Genomic DNA, 6,833 nt, shown 5'->3' on the forward strand with positions numbered 1-6,833 from the left:
GAAAGCAATGCAAGAAGAAAGAAAGGAAATCAAAGAGCAGGGAAGTAAAGAAATAAGTCAAAAGGAAGAATTCAGAAAAAGAAAGAGAAATTAGCCAGTGGTAAAACTTATTTTTTGTGAGGGGGAAAAATATGTTGGGATATGAAACCAGGGAAAGGAGTGAGACAAATCTCCAATGCGTTTCCTGCTCATCCTTTAGAGTACAAAAACCATTGCCTATTTGGCAGACCACTTTAAAAGGCCATCCTTATTCCAGTCCCAGCAGGTAGAGATTTAAAGGGTAAGGCTGTCTGATCAACTGGGTAGATGGGAAATACTTGGAGGCTTCTAGGGAGCCATTTCCGTCTCTCTTCTAAGGAAACCCAGTGACTATTCTATCACCACAAAAATGCATCCTGAAGACCAATGGGCCAGACCACATTAAACTGAAATGGCTCTTCATGGGGAAACTTTGTAGAGACCAAAGCTGTTTGCATGGATCTTAGGGATCTCTCTGGTGGGTGAAAATCAAGCATAGCTTAGCATCACATTAATTCTGTTGGAAACCACATCCACCACTGACTCTGAATGGGCTGCTGTTCTGAAATCCTAAGACATTTCTCCATGTGCAGGCCACAGCTCTCCCATATTGTATATCGAATGCTTTCCCTTAAAGCTTTTCTTCAAGAGCCCTTTTGACTAGAGAAAATGTATGCTCATACGTAGGCTGAACAAGTATGAAAAAAAGACTATGAAGAAAGGATGAAGGAATTGCCCGGAAAACCTAAAGAGTTTTGCACCTGTATCGTAGAGGCAGAAGCGAACCGCATGATGTAACAAACTGGGTGTGTGTTTCCTTCCAGTGACCTCCATAACAAAATACCACAGACCTGGGGCTTCAAACAACAGAAACTTATTATCCCACAGTCCTGAAGAGTGGGGGAGTCTAGAAGTCTGAAACCGAGATGTCAGCAGGGCCATGCTCCCTCTGAGACGCTACGTTGAATTCTTCCTCAACTCTTCTTAGCTTCCAGTCGTTGCTGAAAATCCTTGGCGTTCCTCGGCTTCTGGCAGCATCCCTCCAATCTCTGCCTCCCTCTCCACGTGGCCTTCTTCCCTGAGTGCCTATGTCTCTGTGTCCAATTTCCCTCTTATAAGGACATCAGTCATGTTGGATTTACGGCCGACCCTACTCCAGTATGACCTCATCTTAAATTGATTATATCTATAAAGACCCCATTTCCAAATAAGGTCACATTCGCAAGTTCTGGGCAGACATGAACTTTTGAAGGATATTATTCAACCCAGTACAGGGGCAAAGTGGTGCTTTCCCCAGCTCTGCCAATTAAAGATAGGAAAAGAAATAGGTTTAAACTGGAGTGTGAATGATTGAAACTTTTTAGCCAATAGCATAAGGAGCCCGCTGCACTGAGCGCTTTAGGAGAAATAAGAAAAATCAAGTTCTCCTTCTGTGACCCTCAGTGGGCCTATGACCCACTTAGATAGACATGGAAGAGGTTCACAAGTTGATAAGCTAAGGGAGAAAAAAGTCTTTGGAACAACCAAGCATTCACATAAGATGCCTTAAACAGCAGCATGCACAGGAGTGCCCCTCACGTGTTTACACTGTGCCTGAAACATAAAAAGCTGGACAGAGCATCAGTCTTACTCCAGCAACACAAAACATCTGGATAAACTGAAAAAACATAGTATTTTTTTGAACCCATCAGAGAGCTGAGGTCTCAGAGCAACTCAACAGCGTGAAATCTGAAGGAAGTGAGCCTATCCAAAAAGACCGCATGTGAGCGCAGGCTCTCCTGGAGCACACGGCATGGCAGATGCCAGGCTCCATACAAATGGGTAAGAATTCAGCTAACGTCGTTTTTGCCTCCTTTCAGTTTTGTTGAGATCTAATTGCCACCCTCACTGTACAAGTTTAAGGTATATATCGTAATGACTATATACTACAATATATGTAAATATCTGTAAGTTGCTAAGAGAGTAGACGCTAAAAGTTCTCATCACTAGGGGAAAAAACGTTTTTTTTGGAACTATATGAGGCGATGGAGGTGAACTTATTGTGGCAAAATCTTTAATAAGTTGCTAACGGCCAAATGTGGGCTTCTCTGACTCTAGACTCCCTGGAAGCTGCAGCCACAGAAGTTCACACTCACCGGCAGACTCCTCTCTGCAGATCTCCACCAAGTGGCAGAGGAGGGAGGTAAGGAAGTAGGAAGAGAAATGAAACTAGCCTTGACTGTTCTCCAAACATACCTTTCCTATAGCTCTGACTGTTCAAACTGCAGTAAGGTTTCACATACATTTCACAAATTTCCCACCCGCCCCCTTGCCAAATTAAAGAAATAATTAAAATGAAGTAAGATGTGGGGGGACATCCAAGAGAGAATACGAAAAGTGAAAAATGGATGTCACTATATTACAAATAAATAACCACACGGCAAGGGGCGGGGAAGAAGAGAACTAACCTAAGTAACTTTGGAAAACAGCATCTTGACTGGATGCCATAAGGCAAAGAGAAGAACACGGGTACCAAAATGCTGTGATCTGGCTATGTGTATTTCTCACAAAGGTATGCGTTAGCTGTTCTGAGCCACTTTATGCGCGTACTAGAAGTGAACAATAAATAAACTATAGGTCAAGAAAGCTAGATTTCTTGCTGTGAGAGAAAGAAGTTACAAAGAGAAAGGCTAAAATGAACACTTTGGTGTTGGATTGGAATCAGAAGTATCAGAATAAACTCACTGTTTTTAATGTCTATATGGATGGCGACAGAAATAGAACTGTGTGGGGACGAGTGTGCTACAATCCAGACATGCATTTTCTAGCTCTGTCTGCTGGGCGGGCCGAGAAGCAATGATGCTCAGTAGTAAGGAGCACACCTAGTGCCCATATTTTTATTTCTAATTACCATTTTCTAATCAAAGGAACCAGGGTTCCTTGGTTAAGAATAAGTAAGTGGAGGCATGTGGGTGGCTCAGTGGGTTGGGCGTCTGACTTCGGCTCAGGTCATGATCTCGCAGTTCACGAGTTTGAGCCCCGTGTCGGGCTCTGTGCTGACAGCTCAGAGCCTGGAGCTGCTTCAGATTCTGTGTCTCCCTCTCTCTGCTCCTCCCCCACTTACACCCTGTCTCTCTGTCTCTCTCTCTCTCTCTCTCTACCTCAAAAATAAATAAAGCTTAAAAAAATTTAAAAAAAGAACAATAAGTAAGTGATACTAGGCCTTGGTCAGGAAAAGTACATAAGATCTTGTGGCAGAAAAATGGGAATTGCTCGGAAAAGCATGGGATTTGCCAAAAGAACACAAGAGGTAGCCTAAAGGAGCCCCTAATAGCTAAAGATGGAATAGTTTGAACAACCAATGACAGTGTTAAACTTTAATCAGTAGAATAAAATAAATATCCGTGTGTGCATGCTGATATAAATAATCAAATAAATAAATAAATGGGAAGTAGGGACCCTTCTTCCCCTATAAAATAGAATTCTGTAAAAGTCAAAAAGAGAGAAATGAAAAACATTCCTACTCGGTGTAAGAAAAAAACACAGTAAAAACTGATGCATCCATGATCCATTTACAAATGCTAAAATTCCTGGGTGAAATGTGAAGGAAACAGGGATATTTTCATAGTCTCAAAATATCTACCCAAGACATTTATTAACTGCAAAGGGAAAGACCATTTTAGAGTTAAAAAGCTCATCAGACACCACCTTAAAGTGGTCAAGGTTAGCATCACCAGTAGCAGGATTCATTGACATCACGAACCCTTTAATACGAAGCCCAGGGGACAATGTATCATTTTGCGGTACTTTTGACAAGAATGTACAATCTCATTCTAATTGTGAGAAATCATCAGGCAAGCCAAACAAAGGAGCACCCTACAAAATAACTGACCAGGAGTCAAGGTTGTGAAATACAAGGACAGTCTGAGGAGCTGTCATGGCTTAGAACAGATGAAGAAAAAATCACCCCCACGAAATGCAAAGTGGGATTCTAACTAGAATCCTGTACCAGAAAACAGGCATTAGTAGAAAAGGTAGTGGAATTCTTTTAATGTTTATTTATTTTTGAGAGAGACAGAGAACGCGAGTGGGTTAGGGGCAGAGAGAGAGGGAGACACAGAAGCAGAAGCAGGCTCCAGGCTCTGAGCTGTCAGCACAGAGCCCAACACGGGGCTCAAACTCACGAGCCGCGAGACCATGACCTGAGCTGAGGTCGGAGGCTCAACCGACTGAGCCACCCAGGTGCCCCCAAAAAAGGTAGAATTCTAATAGGATCTAATAAGATCTTCGAAATAAGAAGTTTTTTTAAAAACAGAATCCAAAAAGTTAGAGAGGGAGGGAGCCAAACCATAAGAGACTCTTAAAAACTGAGAGTAAACTGAGGGTTGATGGGGGGTGGGAGGGAGGGGAAAATGGGTGATGGGCATTGAGGAGGGCACCTGTTGGGATAAGCACTGGATGTTGTATGGAAACCAATTTGACAATAAATTTCATATTAAAAAAAATAATAAAGCTATCTGGGAAAAAACAGAATCCAATGAAAACTATGGGTAAAATATTTAACACTCACTAAAGTAAACTCATGAAAAGATGTTCAACATTATTAATCATTAAGGAAATGTAAATTAAAACCTCAATAAGATACACGCCTATTAGGATAGCTAAAATCAAAAAACTAACAATACCAAGTGCTAGTGAGGATGTGGGAAAACTGGACCTTTCATGCATTGCTGGTGGGAATACAAAATGGTAATCATTTTGGAAACAGAGGCAGTGTCTTATAAAGTTAAGTATATACCTACCATAAAACTTAGGGATCCCACTCCTAGGTATTTACCAAAGAAAAATTGAAGTTTACATAAAAACCTATTTGCAAGTATTTATAATGACCTTATTCATAATAACTCCAAATTGAAAGCAAACATAATGTCCTTCAACTAGTGAATGGATAAACAAACTGTGGCACATTCACCTTCAAGAGTTCCTGGCAGTGTTGCGAAAGCTGGCTCACTGAGGACTTTTCAAAACTGATAGGAATCATGGACATACACACCTAGAAGTTAGAGGATGAGAAAACACACATCTTGACTATTCCTATTGAGTCACATTTTGGGGGGCCCTATGAGATCCATTTTGACTGGATTCCCAGATATCTCTCCTCTCTTGACCACCCTCCCTCTGCCCCAACCCCGCCTCCAGGTCTAGACTCCTCTCTTCTGACACCTGCACGGTCAAGGCCAGGGAAACCGTCTTCACTGGCTTCATAGAGGATGGTCAAGGTGTCTCCATGGTTCTCTGTGGGGCTGAGAGTGGCTTCTTATTTCCCTCAGAATGGAGCATCCAAAAGCCAAGTAAGCAATATTGTTCTTAGCATAATTTCATGTATTCAACTAGAAATTTATTGAGTTCTGAGTGTGTGCCAGGCATTGGAGAGACAAGAAAAATTTAATTAAAAATTGTATCTGATAAAGCAGACAAGATTCCTGCCCTCATTAATATGAAAATAGCTTTTAAAAAGAAAAAAATTGTCAAGAATCATCATCTACCTTGAGCAACATGAGGGTCTGAAGGGAAAGGAGAAAAATTGGGTGGTTGCTTGCTCTTTCTTCATTATAATGCTTGCTTATCTCCTTAAAACTCTTAATTTTTATTTTTGGGATTCCCAAAGCTCTTTCCAATTTTTAATTTTCTTTAAGTAACCTTTAGGGGATTCTGGGTGTCTCAGTAGGTTGAGCATCTGACTCTTGATTCAGCTCAGGTCATGATCCCAGGGTCATGAGATCAAGCCCCACACTGGGCTCCATGCTAAGCATAGAGCCTACCTAAGATTCTCTCTCTCTCTCTTCTGCCCCTCTCCCTTGCTCATGTGCTCACTCTCTCTCTAAAAACAATTAATTTTTTTTTAAGTTCTCTAATTTCTGGAAGGATATGAATTACTATTAATGGTGACACCTCTAAGTTGGTAGGATTGAAAAATGTAAGGTAGAAAGCAGATTCATTTTTCACTAAACACCATGATATGACTTGAATTTTTATCATATGTGTGTACTATTTTCAGAGTATGAATAATATTAAAAAAATGTTTAAGTTTTCTTCTTTCTGTGGCCCTATGACAAGAAATGCTATAACTAGCACTTTCTCCTAAACTAACAATAAATGAATTAAATCTCTCCAAAACACCTGACTTTTTAAGAATTGGGCATCAAGCAAAAATTCCATTTCTAGAAAATTACCCTGCAAAATTGGCAGAGCATCTCAATTTGGCATGTGGCCAGTGGAGTCATACCTGGGTTTAAAACCTAGCTCTGCCGGGGCGCCTGGGTGGCTCGGTCGGTTAAGCGGCCAACTTCGGCTCAGGTCATGATCTCGCGGTCCGTGAGTTCGAGCCCCGCATCGGGCTCTGTGCTGACTGCTCAGAGCCTGGAGCCTGTTTCAGATTCTGTGTCTCCCTCTCTCTCTGCCCCTCCCCTGTTCATGCTCTGTCTCTCTCTGTCTCAAAAATAAATAAACGTTAAAAAAAAAAAAAAAAAAACCTAGCTCTGCCAATTCTACCTACATGACCCTGAGCAAGTGACTTAACCTCAGTTTCTACTAATTCCTGCCTCAAATAACTTCCTCATAGGCCTGTTAAGAGGATTAATTAAGATAGTGCATGTAAAGTTCCGAGCACAGGGGTGCCTGGTTGGTTCAGTTGGTTAAGCATCTGACCTTGGCTCAGGTCATGGTCTCATGGCTTGTGAGTTTGACCCCCAAGTCAGGCTCTGTGCCGACAGCTTAGAGCCTGGAGCCTGCTTCGGATTCTGGGTCTTCCTCTCTCTCTGCCCTTCCCCTACTCG

The sequence above is a fragment of the Neofelis nebulosa genome, chromosome 14 (assembly GCF_028018385.1).
Source record: "Neofelis nebulosa isolate mNeoNeb1 chromosome 14, mNeoNeb1.pri, whole genome shotgun sequence".
Lineage (NCBI taxonomy): Eukaryota > Metazoa > Chordata > Mammalia > Carnivora > Felidae > Neofelis > Neofelis nebulosa.